Source organism: Lepisosteus oculatus, chromosome 19, assembly GCF_040954835.1.
Source record: "Lepisosteus oculatus isolate fLepOcu1 chromosome 19, fLepOcu1.hap2, whole genome shotgun sequence".
NCBI classification, from domain to species: Eukaryota; Metazoa; Chordata; class Actinopteri; order Semionotiformes; family Lepisosteidae; genus Lepisosteus; species Lepisosteus oculatus.
Window position 1 is genome coordinate 189,279 of NC_090714.1, and position 20,969 is coordinate 210,247.

General features: G+C 44.2%; 5 long non-coding RNA genes across 5 annotated transcripts; 1 reads left to right on the forward strand and 4 right to left on the reverse strand.

The window, feature by feature from the left end:
* Positions 1–1,951: 1,951 nt before the first annotated feature.
* On the reverse strand, positions 1,952–3,445 carry LOC138224301 (uncharacterized). The gene is made up of 2 exons (XR_011182743.1): positions 2,951–3,445; positions 1,952–2,053 (listed from the first exon to the last, which is right to left on the reverse strand). It is a non-coding gene; the product is annotated as an uncharacterized lncRNA (long non-coding RNA).
* Positions 3,446–4,663: 1,218 nt separating this feature from the next.
* Positions 4,664–8,721, reverse strand: LOC138224258 (uncharacterized). The gene is made up of 2 exons (XR_011182665.1): positions 8,513–8,721; positions 4,664–5,826 (listed from the first exon to the last, which is right to left on the reverse strand). It is a non-coding gene; the product is annotated as an uncharacterized lncRNA (long non-coding RNA).
* Positions 8,722–12,061: 3,340 nt separating this feature from the next.
* Positions 12,062–14,600, forward strand: LOC138224259 (uncharacterized). Its single transcript, XR_011182666.1, has 2 exons — positions 12,062–13,305; positions 13,562–14,600. It is a non-coding gene; the product is annotated as an uncharacterized lncRNA (long non-coding RNA).
* Positions 14,601–15,686: 1,086 nt separating this feature from the next.
* Positions 15,687–16,796, reverse strand: LOC138224256 (uncharacterized). The gene is made up of 2 exons (XR_011182663.1): positions 16,686–16,796; positions 15,687–15,788 (listed from the first exon to the last, which is right to left on the reverse strand). It is a non-coding gene; the product is annotated as an uncharacterized lncRNA (long non-coding RNA).
* Positions 16,797–18,640: 1,844 nt separating this feature from the next.
* LOC138224257 (uncharacterized) lies at positions 18,641–20,679 on the reverse strand. The gene is made up of 2 exons (XR_011182664.1): positions 20,112–20,679; positions 18,641–19,728 (listed from the first exon to the last, which is right to left on the reverse strand). It is a non-coding gene; the product is annotated as an uncharacterized lncRNA (long non-coding RNA).
* Positions 20,680–20,969: the final 290 nt, after the last annotated feature.

The window sequence follows — 20,969 nt, forward strand, 5'->3', positions numbered from 1 at the left end:
GTGCCTGTGGACGGCCAGTGTGACCGCGCGCGAGACAAAGTAGTGCATTCGTGGTGTAAATACAGAACGTTCACTAGCTGACTGAGGAAAGTTACAGAGACGGGAGTATACGTTCTGAAATAATGTGAACCACTGTTACTACACACAGACAGACTACTCAAAAATCATGTGGCGTTTTAAGGTCATTTTGTCTGCCTAAAGTATGTTAGATTTGTCACAGCAAAGAGTTTGAATACTTACAGAATGCAGCAGCTAGAATTGTTACTCGGAGCAACAGGTATGACCACATAACCCCCATACTTATCTCTCTTCATTGGCTTCCTATCATGTACGGGGCGGACTTCAAACTCCTTCTACTTACTTACAAGGCTCTCAGAGGTCAGGCACCTGTCCTGCCTCGCAGGGATACTGCAGAGGAGAAATACCGTACACAGCATGGTTTCAGAGGCCTGTCCGTCATGGGCTGGGCACCATGTGAGTTGAATGCTGCATCAGTGCCATGGATCCAAGAGGGGCATGGTAGATACAGCTATCGTTTAGGAGGATTCTGCTGGTCTGCAGAGACCTGCATGGGGTACTGACATACAGACGACGTGATGGATGGATGGATTGATTAAAACCCGCATTCATTTCTTTCTTTTTTTTTAATGATATAATGTTAGCATGCCCAAGGGGGTTGGGCAGCCAGTTGACCATGGACCCCTAGAGGATTTTATTCTCCTTACTGAGGAGCCTTTGGTTCCTTTCCTCCATTGTCTTCAGTTCTGTATTCACAAAATGTATATTTACTTGCACTGTTAAGCACCTGGGGGCAACCTTGTTGTGAAAGGCGCTATATGAAAATAAATTGAATTGAATGACAGAGTCACGGCTTTTCCAGTTTCCTCTCCTATTATCTTCTTTATCTGCACTCTAAAACACAGCGAAACCTTGAACCTTTCAACTGGACCACTGCCGTTCTACATCACAATGACTTTAACTAGGACGGAGACTTGAATGGGATGAAAAAGGAAAAGGCATTATTTGCAGGAAGAAATTAAACTGTTACACCTGATCACTTGCTAAACAAAGTGATTCACTGGAGTGGAGGCGGTGAAAGCTTTGTGAATCAACTTACAAAAGGATACATGTAAGAAACGTAGCTCCCATATTTAACCCTTGAAAAATCTCTGAGTGTTATGTGCAGGTGAAAGTATTGTTCAATTATTGTAATAAAGCTCACTCAACTAAGACCCATGTTGGAAAAGTACCAGAGTATTCTCCCCTAAGAGGAAATACTAACAAGTAGGATGTTAAAATGAAAAGCATTAAAAACTGAATGATCTTCAGTAGTTAAGTGATTATTGAGCTCTGGGTCACAGTGCTCCTGAAAAAAAAATCAAATTTCAGCAGAGACACCCACGGACAGCAGGTGAGCACCAAGCTGTGCCAGTGTCTAAGTGTATGAATCACAGTTTCAAGGAGCTTTTTTCAGTTTCGTTCCACTGATCGGCCAACACGGGGGGCACTTCAGTCTTACTCGCCCTATTGCATTAAGAAACTGTACAACATTCTCCAATAACCTCACCTAACGAAAAGCAATTTGCGTAGCTGGGAAAGACTGGACTCCCCCACTGGGGATTTTTGTTTTTCATCCCGATGGGGATGTGCACTATATAGAACGTTGCTGGACCCATGTGCAATTGGTGTCATTTCTAATCTAGAGGTCGAAGCTGTGAAACTTTCTAAGAGATGGAAGATCTCTTGCGAGACACCGATTCACAGAAGGGGCTAATGAGATCTTTGCTTGAAGTCTCATTATGCTGCACTATTTCATTTGTCAGTGGGCACGACTCACAGGCATCTAAAATCATTTCAGTGAGGGACTAAACAGGCCTCTCGCAAAGACTCGGGAACGGACACAGACCTTATCATCTCTGCTCCTCGGGAAGCGTACAGAGATCACATTAGATGTGTTGCTCAAGCTCTTTATTGTCACGTACAGTAAACCCAGCAGTGTGGTCAGTGCGGGATGTGTTCTGTCCCGAAGGCAAGGTCGGCAGCCAGAGGAGACCTGAAACACAAGACGGAGAGGTAAGACACTGATTCCGACAGAGAGAGCTTTCACACCGGGTTACCGACAAGAGGAGCAATAAGAGAAGAGTTGTAAAGACACGCCGAAGAGAATATTCTCATCTAAGAGGAAATACTAACAAGTAGGAAGTTAAAACGAAAAGCATTAAAAACTGAATGATCTTCAGTAGCGAAACGATTACCGAGCTCTGGGTCACGGTGCTCTTGAAAAAAAAATCAAATTTGAGCAGAGACGCCCACGGACAGCAGGTGAGTGAATGAGTTGTTTATTTCCATTTGTACAGGGAAACCATTGCGAGCAGATTCACTTCTTCTACACTCGAATGAATGATTTCCATCTTCACTCTAGGGTACTCTGCTTTATAGCACTGTATTGTATTCAGCATATATGTCTGTTATGTATACATTTTCTTTCTCACTTTGTCTCTCTGTCCATTTGTATCAGTTTTTTGGAGAGCACCATCACACCAGCATCACAACATTTATTCTACTGCCTTATTAAGCAAATGTCTCTACTAAATTCTTTTTATATAGAAAACATATTTTTGGACATGATATACACAAATGGCTAATTATACCTTCTGATAATATTTCCATCTTAGAAATGAAGCATTTCTCTCCTGCAGTTTGAGGTTGTTAAATAGAAAACTGGATCACCCCAGGGCTGAATCTTCTCCCTCTCTTACACACGTTGTTCATGAACGATTACAAGAGCAAACACATAGACTGACTTCTCACAAAGTGTGTCGATGACACAGTCCCGGTCAGCTTACTAAAGGACCCAGAAAATCACCACGGGCCAGTCTGAACAGTTTCTCGGAATGGTCTGTTGACTTCTCTTTGATGTTTCACGTTACAAGAGCAAAACAATACTCACTGATTTGAGGATAATTGCGCCATCCCTCCAGCCTACTGAAATGAACCGTCAGACTGCAGAAGCTGTCAGTGACTACAGGTCCTTGGGACTGGTCAGAGAAACCTGAGATGAGACAAACGTTGTGAGACCATTTATAAGCTTGTGACCTCAAATTAAACAGAAGTCAGACATTTTCAAAGGGGGCAACACCGCGGCACAGTGCTTAGCATCGCTGCCTCATAGCACCGGGGCCCTGGAGTTGATTCCAGGGGTCCTGTCTGTGTGGAGTCTGCATGTTTGTTCACGCTGCAGGGGACACCTCACCCCCACAGGGCAAACAGACACAAACTCACACCACAGCCCATTTTCCCACAACACAATCAACCCGCCAGTATCAGTCTGTGTTCAGTGCTGGGGAGGTGCCTTGTCCTTGCAGAACAAAAACAAGGTGATCAGGACTGACGGCAAGACTCAGGTATTCAAGTACCCAGTAAATCCAGGGCTCAAATGGGGGAACTGTTTCACGAGCTACACAATATCCTCACACACGATGACAGAGCCTTGGAAAGCCGTGTGGAGAGATAGGTGCTCGTACCCAGCCGGAGTTAAAAGACCACGCATTGAGCAGAGCAACTGAGCAAGAGCACACTATCGATCTATCCAACCCAGAAAAGCACACATCTCTGTGATACAGAGTGCAGTGTGAGTTGCAACTAAGTTTTTGTTCAATATATGTTTTGTCTGAAAGAGTCTATTTTGATTAGATGCATGCAACACTATTTCTTTCTCATTCTCTGTCTTTCTATGTCTTATTTGGATCACAAAGTTCATAACCCCGCCAGTTGCTTTGGCTCTGAAAGCATCCCTCAGCAGGGACAGCCCTGATCCCCAAACACAGGGCTGCCCTTCCCACTGGCCGTCTGCTCTCTGCCCAGTGGAAGTAGTGTTTCTGCCCCGCAGCTGTGTGAGAGAAGATGAGCTGAGAACACTAACCCACCTCTGGAGAGGGAAGAGTCTCGGCCGGAGGGGAGCAGGAGCTGCCGGGCTGCCGCAGACAAGGCGCCGCTGAAATGACAGAGAAATCTTTTAGAATCAAACGTCACCTGGCTCAGTGTTTAAGCTGTAGTACACGATCACATTAGATTATTAAAACATGCAGACTGCCATTTCCATTCTGTACAAACAAAGGGTTTTCCATTGTAGAAAACACCACCGCATATCCAAAGCGGAGTGCACTGGGACTGCAGTCCAGAGAAACCCATCATGTTACAAGAACTGGAGGCCATTTCACACCAAAACTGTAGAACAGGATTCTTTCTGCACACCCAGTACTGGGGGCTGTGTCGGAGGCTCCTCACCGGAAGAGACTTGCATTCCTGTTGGCTCCTCTCGTTCTGTGATGATTTTAGCCGTCGAATCGGGCAGGAGGCAGGCGCTCTTCGGGAGCTCTCGTCCCGTGCTATAACTCGGACCACGCGATGGCACAACCGCTTCCTCCGTACAAACAGAAACTTCAAACAACAAACCCCAACAAGAAATCTGTGCACACTTGGACTCCTGCTGCAGCTGAGCAGTCACGCACACACCTCCTGTTGCTCCCAGAGAGAAACAGGCCCAGGGTCCCAGCGCTGCCACCCGCTGCGCCGCGTCTCTCACCTTTTCACCTCCACATGCAGATCATGACGCGACCGGAGACTCGCCGATTAGATAAAAAAAGCCATCTGTTTCAACAACTTTTACAGCTCCGTTGACACGGCAACCACGTTTTATTGACAAAGTAAAATAAACACAGGAGAAAAGTTTGCAAACAAGACTGGAGCTAAAAGAAACACGAGGACAGTGGGTTTGCTTTATGTGCCGGGTCGATAAACCAGCGCTGCAGACACGTGAATAAAAGAAAATATACACACAAGGGAACACAGAAGAGAGACATAGAAATACAAGAGACGATAAATACGCTGAAATTGTATTAATATAATTAATTCTAACGTTCAATCAAATCAGCGAAACACGTGGGCAGGGCAGCCCAGTGAACTACAGAGACTACATTACCCATAAGCCCTGTGGGCGACAACATTTTGACGTCATCGACTCGCGTCTTTTGTATTTTTTATGAGATCAAAAACTACAAGAAAACAACGCAGCAATCGTATTGTCAGGGGTACATGCAATAATACATGTACAGGTTATGGAAAAAAAGATTAAACAAGGTAAATGCAGATAGGGTCCGTCCATGCTTCAACGTTCTTACAACTAGACACAGTACGTCTTTACATCTGTTTGAAACTGTTCAAACATGGTCTCCTCTCACACCATTCCGTTGATAATTATGTTGCGCAAGTATAAACATTTTTTAAAATACAAACGATATTTTCATCTTCCTTTCAATGGAATTAAAATGTAACAAATGTATTCCTTTAAAAGTAAATTAGTCTCTTTCTCTATATAAGTTTGTAAAAAAGTCCTGAATGTTTATAAGCCACAACATAACCAAAATAAATGTTGTTAGCTTTCAGGGCTGCTTTCAGAAAGGTCACAGTTATCATCTATATTGATGATCAATCTCCGCATAAGTCTTTCCAATAGCGCTTTAAGACTCGTGTATCTCTGTCGCCGCCCAGTGGACATTTCTCGGAAGTGTCACCGCCTGTCGGAACTCGGAAAAGCCCCGGGACTGAAGCCGTGTGACTAGACAAGAGCCGCATGTCTCCCGCCTCCTGCTGAAATCTCAGCGCCGATTGGACAAAACCTGCTCACAGTCCGGATCCAGTGGAAGGCTGATCCAGTCTGGGCTTTCCTAAGCCGACAATCCGGATCCAGTGGAAGGCTTACCCACTCCGGGTTTCCCTTAGCCGGCAGTCCGGGTCCAGTGGAAGGCTGATCCACTCCGGGTTTCCCTTAGCCGACAGGGAGAGAAGGAATCATGACATTGAATACGGGAACAGTGGAGCTGGCGAGATTCAGGGAGGGTTTTCCGGACACATTTGAGTTGATAGTGGAATAAACGTTTTTCTTATTGCGCATCAGGAAATTCTGTTGTAAATGTGAATTAGGTTCCTTATTCTAATTCCACACTTCACAAGGATCCCTATCTCATGTCTCTCCAGCGCTGGCTGGGATTACCATTTCAGTGGGCCAGCACTAAGAAACAGGTCTGCACCACCCAGAAAGACAGATTAATTTTTTCCTGTTCAAGCAAGATTGTCAGTTTGTGCCACTGTGAAATCACTTAAAGGTTATTCCTCAGAGACCAGCTCTCCCCCTGTGTTGTGCAGTCAGTCAAGATGAAGACTAGACAGTGAGAGAGGGACTCTGCAATGGGAGAGAAACTAATGTAGCATTAGTATGAGACCAGTCCCTGCGTCAACAACACAGGCCAACAGAGGAAGGGAGGAAATCAACAGTTTAGGATTCTATATGTGTATTACAAATGAGAAAGTAATAAAGTCCGGCTGTGCCAGAAGATATTTCACACTGTAACGACCTAAGAAAAGCAGTTCATCAGCCTGACAAAGTTTTATTTATCTCATATTCCTTCTTCTTATATTTTTCCACTTTTTGCACAAATCCAAGTAATTATGATCTTTTCTTGATTTTCTTTTCCTGGAAACTAGTTAAGAGATCAGGAGCTCTTGGGAGCCTAAGAGGTGACCTCTGCATTTAAACGTGCAAGAGTTTTTAATACCGATATTGCACTAACCGGAAGCCTTTCCAAATCCTACATGAAAACAGCCAGCTTCCCACTTTACAACGCCAGCATGAGTCCGATACAGACGGCTGCATTGGACCGTTTCCCGCACATCGGAGACACTCTGTGCAGAATATTAAATAAAGTTCACGATGTACGGAAATACACTGTGTACGTCTTTCCAGACCCTATTCCACTGTTCAGGCCCCAGATGTTCAGCCAGGTCCTTCTCCCAGATCAACTCAACCGCATGACATGCCGATACTCCAGAGTTCCTGTTAATTCAATATAGCTGACAGTCTACATGCGCATACGTTTTAAATACACCTGTGAGCTTGCAAGAACTGCACTGTGAGCTGCAAATCACTTTTTGTTTGATGGCATTTTTTGTCAAATACACTCTGTGCTGAAAATTAAATTATAGACACTTATGATGAACGGAAAGAGACCCTTTTGTATTTCAATATAGTTTAAGGGCTACATGTTTATAAGTTTTAAAGATCGCTGTAAGTCTCTCCTCAATTCTGACACTATTAGGTGAAGAGTATTTTTACAAAGTAAAGTACAGCTCATACATGTTAGTCTTGAAAGAATCTAGGAGCGTTATTTGGGGACTAAACAATTATACGAATATTTGTGGATGTAATTAATTGTTAAGATCTCTGTTGCAAGATGACAATATCCTCGCTGTTACAGTATATTGGAATTTATCATTTGTAAATTGGGTTGTTTTGAAAAAATGTGGATGCTGCCCACCCGAAAAGAACTACCAGAACTAACACAAAAACACAACCACACTACTCTGATCTGTGAGCTTTTTGGACAAGCACACGTTCAAGAAGAAAAGCACAAACACAAACAGACAACTCTCAGACATTGGAGGATACTTTCAATGCATAAATTCTATATATCCTATATAATGTAATCTATAGGAGTCCATAGATCAAAACTATTTCTAGGAACAATGGAATCATTGAAATGAATGAAAACCAGCCTCCAGAATGGATCAGTCTGGAAAACATACTGTGAAAATTTCTGCCGACAGATCCCAGACACAGAAGCATTAGACCAGAACAACATATATGAAAACCGGAAAATATTCCAATTGGCTATAAAAGACAACCCAACCCCTTAGACTCCCCAGTCACTGAGCAGGAGCCACTAGACAAACTCCAAGCCCTCAGACCACGAAAGGCCTGTGGCCAAGACACAGTCGACAACACTTGACTCAACTGAAGAACAACACTTTGAAACACAACCAGCTACACATACCTCTGACTGACAATCAGTTCATCTGGGGGTTTTCCTGACAGTGAAGTCACTGAAGGAGCAGGCACACGGGGCTTTCCATGCCAGTAAAAGGAGGCTCTACAACATCAATCCCCCAATACAATTGGCTCTGAACATTAAAAGTGCAATCAAACCCTTTGCCCTATGCAGCAGGGAAGTGTGGGATCCCTTCACTGAGCAAGATTACACTAAATGGGACAAACAGCCTGTAGATACTCCACGCAGAGTTCTGTAAAAACATCCTCCCAACTGGAATGCTACAGAATCCTAAACAGACAATACACGCAACACACACTAACTCTGTTAACCATAACATTATGGGATGGTACCATTCAATTTTAACAAATCGTACGCAGTATGTCAGGCTCAACAAAACTCTTTCCAAGTCACGATATACAAACAAACGAAATAGTCTTTGATCCCAGAGCAGTTGGTGATCACACGCATGTAGTAATCCACAATGAATTTGTCACTCAGGTTGACGGATACGATCAGGTGCGATCAGGTGGGGATTCTGTTTTCCTGGGGGGGTTTAGTGGTGCACCTTGACTTGCAAATTCATTTTTATATGATGACAATGTTTTGGTTTGTTTTAAAGAACTTACTGTTTTGATTAGATGTATCAGAGATTGTGACTCTGCTTTTAGCTTCCCATTCCTTCCAAACAAAGGGTCTTCTGTTGTAGAGAACAGCACAGCATATCCAAAGCGAAGCGCAAGGGGACTGCAGTCCAGAGAAACCTGTAAGTTTACAAAGAATGGAGGCAATTTCACACCTCTGGTTGTGCCAGAGGGTCCTCAGTGGAAGAGATACCGGGGACCCCAGCACTGCTGTCACCTCTTCTGTACTCCTCCTATGCTAACAACTGTGTATCTACTGCTGACTCTGTGAAATGAATCAAGTCTGAAGATGATCCCACCAGAATAAAAAAAAAATCTGTAGAGGAAGGAGGTCATTGCTATAGTCAGCACCCCAGAAATCCGGACCCACGAGAACATAAGCAGAGCATGCAAACTCCACACACTCACAGCACCCAAGGAAACCAGACCCACGAGAACATAAGCAGAGCATGCAAACTCCACACACAGCGCACCCAAGGAACTCGGACGCACGAGAACATAAGCAGAGCATGCAAACTCCACACACACAGCACCCCCAGGAAACCGGACCCACGAGAACATAAGCAGAGCATGCAAACTCCACGCAGACAGCACCCCCAGGAAACCAGACCCATGAGAACGGGGCAGAGCATGCAAACTCCACACAGACAGCACCCCAGGAATTAAATCCAGGGTCTCAGTGCTGGAACCCACTGCGCCGCCGTCTCTCACCTTTTCACCTCCACATGCAGGAGACAGGCAGGTCTCGACCGGAGACCGGAGACCGGAGACTCCTCACTCCTGCAGTAACACACCCAGCAGGACTCGCTCATGGTCCAGTGAGCCCAGCGGTTTGAGTCTGGTTTCCAGCGCTGATGTGTCCCTGATAGTCCTGTCCCACAGCCTGCGAGTCACCGTTTCTTCCTTTTCTTCCGCATAATGTCCACAAAATACTCCAGCTGGCGCTTTCTAGACTAACGTTTCTGCTTTGCTCGCTGATTAGATTAAAAAAGCCATCTGTTTATCTGCTGGAGGTCAGATCGCAACAACTTCTGCAGCACCGTTTCCCCGGCAACCACGTTTTATTTAACAAAGTAAAATAAACACAGGAGGAAAGTTTGCAAACATGCAGGCAGGATGAGCGCTGCAGACACAGGCTTGTGAAATACACAGAACAGAAAACAGAAAGAAAAATACACACTAGAGTACACATAACACAATCAGGGGGACACAATACTCCTGCTCTTTACACAAACAGGTCGGCGCAGCTGTCATGATGTCTCATTTACAAAGAGTCTGAAGATTTGCTCGTCTCTTCCCAGAGCAGCTTCACTGCGGAGAGCAAGAAACAGCTCCTGCCGAGTCCGTCTTGTAAGAGAGACATAGAAATCCGCGACACGATTAATACGCTGAAATCGTATAATTAATTCTGATGCTCAATCAAATCTGCGGAACGCGCGGGCAGCGCACGTGTTCTGTAGTGCGCTATAGAGCACTTGAGAGACTACATCTCCCACAAGCCCTGTGGGCGACTTCCTTTTGACGTCATCGATTCGCGTCTTTTTTCTTTTTAATTAGAACAACAATACATGCCATAAAAACAAGAATACATATAACATAGAGTATAGTCGGGGGTACATACGATAATACATGTACATGTTATGCAAAAAGATTAAACAAGTAATCTTGTTTAATAGTAAACAAAAGCAGATAAGGTCCGTACATGTTTCAAATTGTCTGTACAAACGCATTTACATCCGTTTTAAAGTGTTTAAACATGGGTCCCCTCCCACAGCATGTCGTTAGTTATTATATCGTGGAAGTATCATATTTTTTTAAATACAAACGACATTTTCATATTACTTTCAATGGATTTAAATGTTGCATGATTTTACTTCTTTAAAAGTAATGCCAATATTAGTTTCCTTCTTTACATTAGCTTTCAGAGTTGCTGTCACAAAAGTCACAGTTACCATCTGTTTTGATTTTCAATCTCTGCACAACGAGGATCTGTAAGGAGGCGCTTCAAGATTCGCCGCCATAGACTCGTGTATCTCTGTCGAAAGTGCAGTTCTTTTTGAACTCTTGTAGCAATAAAAATAGATACGATACAAAACAAGAGTATATATAGCAAATCAATAATGTCATCAGGGGTACATAGATAGTATAAAATATTTACACTTCTGAAAAAAAAATCAATATCTGCACAACAAGTCTTCGACAGCGCTTTGAGACTCACCGCCATAGACTCGTGTATCTCTGTCGCCACCCAGTGGCCATTTCTCGGAAGTGTCACCGCCCGCCGTAATTCAGTACGGTCCCGGAATAGAAATTCTGATTGGACGAGAGCCGTATCCATCCCGCCTCCTGCCGAAACTCGGCGCTGATCGGATATGAGCCGAGTCACTCAAGGTGGGGGCGGTATTTCCGTTTTAGAACACGGAAGTCCGCGGTGATTGGCTAGGAGCGGTGTCACTCACCCAACGAAAAGGAAGTCCCGCCTTTTCCCACCCAACGGCGTTGATTGGACACACCGTGCGTCACTCTTATGACGTCACTTAACCACGACGGATCCGGATCTGATGCGTGATTAGCGCGACAGCCGGTCCGTCGCTGAGATCGGTGTGGAGCCGCGGCCCAGGATGCTATGGTTCCGCTCTCTGCTCGTCAAGCACTGTGGACTCACGGAAAACCGTATTGCAGGGCAGAGAGTTATTGAACTCCAGACGTCGCCGGAGAGTTACTTTACCGGCGAGTCGCCTCCCGTCGTTGATTAATTCGACCTTATTGTGTTTTCTCTTCCTTAACATTTATATTGCAATAGTAAAAATGATATTCAATGCACACAAGAGTACATTACAGATCACCGGGGTACATTATACAGGCAAGTACAGACTAGGTAAGCACAGCTTTCATGTTGGGACATTTAGAAATAGTTTGGAGACGTGCCCTCATGTGTTTCAGATGTGATTTCTTTCCATTTGGAAGCGCCTTACTTCTACCAAGAAAAGAAAAGGCTTCGATAACGAGATCGTAATGAGGAAATAGTAACGATCATTTCGGTGCATTCTGACATTTATTGGTGAGAAATAGATGTTATTTTACTGCTGTTATATTGGGCGAGATTTCAAACGGATAATCAAACGAGAACGGGTTTGCCCTGGAATCCATTCCACTGCCGAATCTGAAAGTCAGAGCAACAGAACGGACGTATTGTAAGGCGACTGTGGTGTTGCTCGACCACATCAATTAGGCGAGAAGTACACTCTGCTACTACGACATACGGTCTAATGATTCCATTTCGATTATTTCTTATCTTTAGGCTATTTACACATATAATAACGAGCAAGTATAATGATTAAGCCAGTGATAAATTATATGTAATATTCGGTTCAGCAGTATTGAGCAGTAAAATAACATCTATTTCTCACCAATAAATGTCCGAATAAGAAACCTCCTTTACACAATTGTGCCGATCAATTCAGTGTTTTAATAAGAGGACAAAACAAAAACAAACGTAAGGTTTCTGGGCTGCTTTGAAAAAGACAATTATCATCTATATTACTTTTAAATCTCTGCACACTATGTATCTTTACCGGGTCGATTCAATGTACAATTTTGTAATGACGCCTTAACCTTATTATTCATACAAAATGTGTTTGACAATAGTCATGTTTTATTCCACTCAGTTTCCCCAAAGAGGTGCTCCAAAATAGTTTGACAAGATATTGTGAGATTGCAAGAGGGATCTTAAGTATTTATTAGTACAAGTAGAACTAAATTGTTTTCCTTGTAGTCTAATAAAGGTTGTAAATTCTTCCATAGTTTCTGAGGGGCTACTGTTAGTTTCTTAAAAGCATCAATACCTCTCTAGGAGTAGCTCTGGTTACGACGGATTGTTATCAGACTTATCACAAACATTATATCTATTCAAAAAATCTTCTTGATTCTACATTTCATCATCCACACCAGTTAATTTGTTGACCCCGCTTATACTATTTTAAACCCACTTTTCAAAACACGGGTTTATTTTTTCTCTAGCCGCTAGTTCCTGAATGATTAAATTAGGGGAAACATACACCACCTACTTTGCTTAATTTTGTAAATAATACTCTGTCGGTATCAGTATTAGATGCTCTAAACCCTGTAGCATTTAGGCCTCCTTCTGCCTGTGTTTGACAAATAACAACCATGAATATTTTTTTTTTATTTTACAGTGGTAAAGAACATCAAATCACATCTCTTTTTGGATTTTTGAAAATCTTAATACCAAGATATTTAATCACATCTTTTACATGTATATTACGTATGGAGCAGACACTTTCCAACAGCCACCAGTTCACTTTTCTGATATGTAAAGAAAGACCAGATACAGAGGAAATGACTTGTAAACGCATTTAATTGCTTTGTCCACCTCTGTGTGCTTTCTCAGAGAGACAGTTGTATCCTCAGCCAATTGGGAACACCTGTAATCTCTTTATCCCGTACTTGAACACCCTGAAACTATTTGTTATAGGAGCGTAGGCAGTGGGAAGAGGAGTGGGCTCGTGTCGAATTGCCTTACCCGTTCCCAATCTGCAGGAGGTCCCACGGCGGCAGGTAGCTGCTCCAGTCGCTGGAGCTCAGTTCGCTGTCGAGGGAGGACGAGGGCTCTGGCTCGGGGGAATCACGGCTCCACAGCTCCTACCTGTTGCAGAGTGTTTCTGCCCTCCCGATGGCCTCTGTGTTTTAGAAGGATCCATCTCTCTTCGCTTGCTTACACCACAGGTTTCATCGACCATAGTGTGCATCCTGAAGCAGTGAGTTATCGGTCTTATTTCTGCTGAGAAACAGTTCAAGCACTCACAAAACAATAACCAGGAGACGGTATATGAAAAAGTATTGTAAGACTTGCAGAGTAGATTTGAATAGACAGTGGATGTCACACTGCGTGCTTGAATATCACGAGATTCAGTTCATTCTTTCCTGCAGATTAACTTCCTGTTTGACATTGTACCGCTGTCACTTCTTCACAAACTCATAACTCGCCGTGTTCAATTTTGTGTTGAGTTACAGGAACCTCCGCATCAGATGAAATATTCTCCAGCGCCCCAGGGAGACTGGGGCACTTGCCAGATTTTCAGCTTTATTACTGGGTCCTTCGGCTCAGGGCTGTTGAGCAAAGTGCTCCCCTCTGCTGGAGAGCCACAGGGGCACTACAGAGCGGCCTCGTCTTCCCTGCTCCTGCCCGTGCCTGTGGACGGCCAGTGTGACCGCGCGCGAGACAAAGTAGTGCATTCGTGGTGTAAATACAGAACGTTCACTAGCTGACTGAGGAAAGTTACAGAGACGGGAGTATACGTTCTGAAATAATGTGAACCACTGTTACTACACACAGACAGACTACTCAAAAATCATGTGGCTTTTTAAGGTCATTTTGTCTGCCTAAAGTATGTTAGATTTGTCACAGCAAAGAGTTTGAATACTTACAGAATGCAGCAGCTAGAATTGTTACTCGGAGCAACAGGTATGACCACATAACCCCCATACTTATCTCTCTTCATTGGCTTCCTATCATGTACGGGGCGGACTTCAAACTCCTTCTACTTACTTACAAGGCTCTCAGAGGTCAGGCACCTGTCCTGCCTCGCAGGGATACTGCAGAGGAGAAATACCGTACACAGCATGGTTTCAGAGGCCTGTCCGTCATGGGCTGGGCACCATGTGAGTTGAATGCTGCATCAGTGCCATGGATCCAAGAGGGGCATGGTAGATACAGCTATCGTTTAGGAGGATTCTGCTGGTCTGCAGAGACCTGCATGGGGTACTGACATACAGACGACGTGATGGATGGATGGATTGATTAAAACCCGCATTCATTTCTTTCTTTTTTTTTAATGATATAATGTTAGCATGCCCAAGGGGGTTGGGCAGCCAGTTGACCTTGGACCCCTAGAGGATTTTATTCTCCTTACTGAGGAGCCTTTGGTTCCTTTCCTCCATTGTCTTCAGTTCTGTATTCACAAAATGTATATTTACTTGCACTGTTAAGCACCTTGGGGCAACCTTGTTGTGAAAGGCGCTATATGAAAATAAATTGAATTGAATGACAGAGTCACGGCTTTTCCAGTTTCCTCTCCTATTATCGTCTTTATCTGCACTCTAAAACACAGCGAAACCTTGAACCTTTCAACTGGACCACTGCCGTTCTACATCACAATGACTTTAACTAGGACGGAGACTTGAATGGGATGAAAAAGGAAAAGGCATTATTTGCAGGAAGAAATTAAACTGTTACACCTGATCACTTGCTAAACAAAGTGATTCACTGGAGTGGAGGCGGTGAAAGCTTTGTGAATCAACTTACAAAAGGATACATGTAAGAAACGTAGCTCCCATATTTAACCCTTGAAAAATCTCTGAGTGTTATGTGCAGGTGAAAGTATTGTTCAATTATTGTAATAAAGCTCACTCAACTAAGACCCATGTTGGAAAAGTACCAGAGTATTCTCCCCTAAGAGGAAATACTAACAAGTAGGATGTTAAAATGAAAAGCATTAAAAACTGAATGATCTTCAGTAGTTAAGTGATTATTGAGCTCTGGGTCACAGTGCTCCTGAAAAAAAAATCAAATTTCAGCAGAGACACCCACGGACAGCAGGTGAGCACCAAGCTGTGCCAGTGTCTAAGTGTATGAATCACAGTTTCAAGGAGCTTTTTTCAGTTTCGTTCCACTGATCGGTCAACACGGGGGGCACTTCAGTCTTACTCGCCCTATTGCATTAAGAAACTGTACAACATTCTCCAATAACCTCACCTAACGAAAAGCAATTTGCGTAGCTGGGAAAGACTGGACTCCCCCACTGGGGATTTTTGTTTTTCATCCCGATGGGGATGTGCACTATATAGAACGTTGCTGGACCCATGTGCAATTGGTGTCATTTCTAATCTAGAGGTCGAAGCTGTGAAACTTTCTAAGAGATGGAAGATCTCTTGCGAGACACCGATTCACAGAAGGGGCTAATGAGATCTTTGCTTGAAGTCTCATTATGCTGCACTATTTCATTTGTCAGTGGGCACGACTCACAGGCATCTAAAATCATTTCAGTGAGGGACTAAACAGGCCTCTCGCAAAGACTCGGGAACGGACACAGACCTTATCATCTCTGCTCCTCGGGAAGCGTACAGAGATCACATTAGATGTGTTGCTCAAGCTCTTTATTGTCACGTACAGTAAACCCAGCAGTGTGGTCAGTGCGGGATGTGTTCTGTCCCGACGGCAAGGTCGGCAGCCAGAGGAGACCTGAAACACAAGACGGAGAGGTAAGACACTGATTCCGACAGAGAGAGCTTTCACACCGGATTACTGACAAGAGGAGCAATAAGAGAAGAGTTGTAAAGACACGCCGAAGAGAATATTCTCATCTAAGAGGAAATACTAACAAGTAGGAAGTTAAAATGAAAAGCATTAAAAACTGAATGATCTTCAGTAGCGAAACGATTACCGAGCTCTGGGTCACGGTGCTCTTGGAAAAAAAATCAAATTTGAGCAGAGACGCCCACGGACAGCAGGTGAGTGAATGAGTTGTTTATTTCCATTTGTACAGGGAAACCATTGCGAGCAGATTCACTTCTTCTACACTAGAATGAATGATTTCCATCTTCACTCTAGGGTACTCTGCTTTATAGCACTGTATTGTATTCAGCATATATGTCTGTTATGTATACATTTTCTTTCTCACTTTGTCTCTCTGTCCATTTGTATCAGTTTTTTGGAGAGCACCATCACACCAGCATCACAACATTTATTCTACTGCCTTATTAAGCAAATGTCTCTACTAAATTCTTTTTATATAGAAAACATATTTTTGGACATGATATACACAAATGGCTAATTATACCTTCTGATAATATTTCCATCTTAGAAATGAAGCATTTCTCTCCTGCAGTTTGAGGTTGTTAAATAGAAAACTGGATCACCCCAGGGCTGAATCTTCTCCCTCTCTTACACACGTTGTTCATGAACGATTACAAGAGCAAACACATAGACTGACTTCTCACAAAGTGTGTCGATGACACAGTCCCGGTCAGCTTACTAAAGGACCCAGAAAATCACCACGGGCCATTCTGAACAGTTTCTCGAAATGGTCTGTTGACTTCTCTTTGATGTTTCACGTTACAAGAGCAAAACAATACTCACTGATTTGAGGATAATTGCGCCATCCCTCCAGCCTACTGAAATGAACCGTCAGACTGCAGAAGCTGTCAGTGACTACAGGTCCTTGGGACTGGTCAGAGAAACCTGAGATGAGACAAACGTTGTGAGACCATTTATAAGCTTGTGACCTCAAATTAAACAGAAGTCAGACATTTTCAAAGGGGGCAACACCGCGGCACAGTGCTTAGCATCGCTGCCTCATAGCACCGGGGCCCTGGAGTTGATTCCAGGGGTGCTGTCTGTGTGGAGTCTGCATGTTTGTTCACGCTGCAGGGGACACCTCTCCCCCACAGGGCACACAGACACAAACTCACACCACAGCCCATTTTCCCACAACACAATCAACCCGCCAGTATCAGTCTGTGTTCAGTGCTGGGGAGGTGCCTTGTCCTTGCAGAACAAAAACAAGGTGATCAGGACTGACGGCAAGATTCAGGTATTCAAGTACCCAGTAAATCCAGGGCTCAAATGGGGGAACTGTTTCACGAGCTACACAATATCCTCACACACGATGACAGAGCCTTGGAAAGCCGTGTGGAGAGTGAGGTGCTCGTACCCAGCCGGAGTTAAAAGACCATGCATTGAGCAGAGCAACTGAGCAAAAGCACACTATCGATCTATCCAACCCAGAAAAGCACACATCTCTGTGATACAGAGGCTAAGGCAACATGTGAGTAAAAGATTTTGAATCAGCAATTGTGCTGATGAGCCAGTCAGCAATTTTTCAGAAACAGCAAAAATGTCATCAGCCTCCAGGAGCTGCAGAAGCTTGTGAGATATAAAGGAGTGAAACCAGGGCAGGAGAATCTGATTCCTTCTGCAGGAAGCTGAGGAAAAAGATGCACACCCTGCAGACTGAAAGGAAGACAGTACAAACTATCGGTCATGTCAGCCTAGAAGAAAGTGTAGTGCAGTGTGAGTTGCAACTAAGTTTTTGTTCAATATTTGTTTTGTCTGAAAGAGTCTATTTTGATTAGATGCATGCAACACTATTTCTTTCTCATTCTCTGTCTTTCTATGTCTTATTTGGATCACAAAGCTCATAACCCCGCCAGTTGCTTTGGCTCTGAAAGCATCCCTCAGCAGGGACAGCCCTGATCCCCAAACACAGGGCTGCCCTTCCCACTGCCCGTCTGCTCTCTGCCCAGTGGAAGTAGCGTTTCTACCCGCAGCTGTGTGAGAGAAGATGAGCTGAGAGCACTAACCCACCTCTGGAGAGGGAAGAGTCTCGGCCGGAGGGGAGCAGGAGCTGCCGGGCTGCCGCAGACAAGGCGCCGCTGAAATGACAGAGAAATCTTTTAGAATCAAACGTCACCTGGCTCAGTGTTTAAGCTGTAGTACACGATCACATTAGATTATTAAAACATGCAGACTGCCATTTCCATTCTGTACAAACAAAGGGTTTTCCATTGTAGAAAACACCACCGCATATCCAAAGCGGAGTGCACTGGGACTGCAGTCCAGAGAAACCCATCATGTTACAAGAACTGGAGGCCATTTCACACCAAAACCGTAGAACAGGATTCTTTCTGCACACCCAGTACTGGGTGCTGTGTCGGAGGCTCCTCACCGGAAGAGACTTGCATTCCTGTTGGCTCCTCTCGTTCTGTGATGATTTTAGCCGTCGAATCGGGCAGGAGGCAGGCGCTCTTCGGGAGCTCTCGTCCCGTGCTATAACTCGAAACACGCGATGGCACAACCGCTTCCTCCGTACAAACAGAAACTTCAAACAACAAACCCCAACAAGAAATCTGCGCACACTTGGACTCCTGCTGCAGCTGAGCAGTCACGCACACACCTCCTGTTGCTCCCAGAGAGAAACAGGCCCAGGGTCCCAGCGCTGCCACCCGCTGCGCCGCGTCTCTCACCTTTTCACCTCCACATGCAGATCATGACGCGACCGGAGACTCGCCGTTTCAACAACTTTTACAGCTCCGTTGACACGGCAACCACGTTTTATTGACAAAGTAAAATAAACACAGGAGAAAAGTTTGCAAACAAGACGGGAGCTAAAAGAAACACGAGGACAGTGGGTTTGCTTTATGTGCCGGGTCGATAAACGAGCGCTGCAGACACGTGAATAAAACAAAATATACACACAAGGGAACACAGAAGAGAGACATAGAAATACAAGAGACGATAAATACGCTGAAATTGTATTAATATAATTAATTCTAACGTTCAATCAAATCAGCGAAACACGGGGGCAGGGCAGCCCAGTGAACTACAGAGACTACATTACCCATAAGCCCTGTGGGCGACAACATTTTGACGTCATCGACTCGCGTCTTTTGTATTTTTTATGAGATCAAAAACTACAAGAAAACATAACGCAGCAATCGTATTGTCAGGGGTACATGCAATAATACATGTACAGGTTATGGAAAAAAAGATTAAACAAGGTAAATGCAGATAGGGTCCGTCCATGCTTCAACGTTCTTACAACTAGACACAGTACGTCTTTACATCTGTTTGAAACTGTTCAAACAGGGTCTCCTCTCACACCATTCCGTTAATAATTATGTTTCATAACAAATGTATTCCTTTAAAAGTAAATTAGTCTCTTTCTCTATATAAGTTTGTAAAAAAGTCCTGAATGTTTATAAACCACAACATCACCAAAATAAATGTTGTTAGGTTTCAGGTCTGCTTTCAGAAAGGTCACAGTTATCATCTATATTGATGATCAATCTCCGCATAAGTCTTTCCAATAGCGCTTTAAGACTCGTGTATCTCTGTCGCCGCCCAGTGGACATTTCTCGGAAGTGTCACCGCCTGTCGGAACTCGGAAAAGTCCCGGGACTGAAGCCGTGTGACTAGACAAGAGCCGCATGTCTCCCGCCTCCTGCTGAAATCTCAGCGCCGATTGGACAAAAGCTGCTCACAGTCCGGATCCAGTGGAAGGCTGATCCAGTCTGGGTTTTCCTTAGCCGACAGTCCGGATCCAGTGGAAGGCTGATCCACACCGGGTTTTCCTTAGCCGGCAGTCCGGGTCCAGTGAAAGGCTTTTCCACTCCGGGTTTCCCTTAGCCGACAGGGAGAGAAGGAATCATGACATTGAATACGGGAACAGTGGAGCTGGCGAGATTCAGGGAGGGTTTTCCGGACACATTTGAGTTGATAGTGGAATACACGTTTTTCTTATTGCGCATCAGGAATTTCTGTTGTAAATGTGAATTAGGTTTCTTATTCTAATTCCACACTTCACAAGGATCCCTATCTCATGTCTCTCCAGCGCTGGCTGGGATTACCATTTCAGTGGGCCAGCACTAAGAAACAGGTCTGCACCACCCAGAAAGACAGATTAATTTTTTTCTGTTCAAGCAAGATTGTCAGCTTGTGCCACTGTGAAATCACTTAAAGGTTATTCCTCAGAGACCAGCTCTGCCCCTGTGTTGTTCTACTTACTGTAGTTTTGCAGGACTGAGGCTACAAAGACCTGGCTGTCCATCTTGAAAGGGGCATCACTGTTCCATTTCAGATGGGACACAAGCAGGCAGCCAAAGGGAGCAGAAAACACACTGAGGTGCTGGATCATTCAGGCACATTGTGTCATTGAGAGAAGCTGCTGTAGGAAACCGGAGAAACTGTGCAGAGCTGACCTGGAGACGTGGAGGACATGAGCCAGACAGATGTTCTACTTTAACACTGAAAAGCAAACCTTAATACTGTGCGTAAAAGGCAGAGCTGGGGTGATAAAGGAGAGTCAGAGCGGTGCAGAGAGAGGGCAGGGGAGGTCCAGTCAGTCAAGATGAAGACTAGACAGTGAGAGAGGGACTCTGCAATGGGAGAAAAACTAATGTAGCATTAGTATGAGACCAGTCCATGCGTCAACAGCACAGGCCAACAGAGGAAGGGAGGAAATCAACAGTTTAGGATTCTATATGTGTATTACAAATGAGAAAGTAATAAAGTCCGGCTGTGCCAGGAGATATTTCACACTGTAACGACCTAAGAAAAGCAGTTCATCAGCCTGACAAAGTTTTATTCATCTCATATTCCTTCTTCTTATATTTTTCCACTTTTTGCACAAAATCAAGTAATTATGATCTTTTCTTGATTTTCTTTTCCTGGAAACTAGTTAAGAGATCAGGAGCTCTTGGGATCCTAAGAGGCGACCACTGCATTTAAACGTGAAAGAGTTTTTAATACCATAAACCGATATTGCACTAACCGGAAGCCTTTCCAAATCCTACATGAAAACAGACAGCTTCCCACTTTACAACGCCAGCACGAGTCCGATACAGACGGCTGCATTGGACAGTT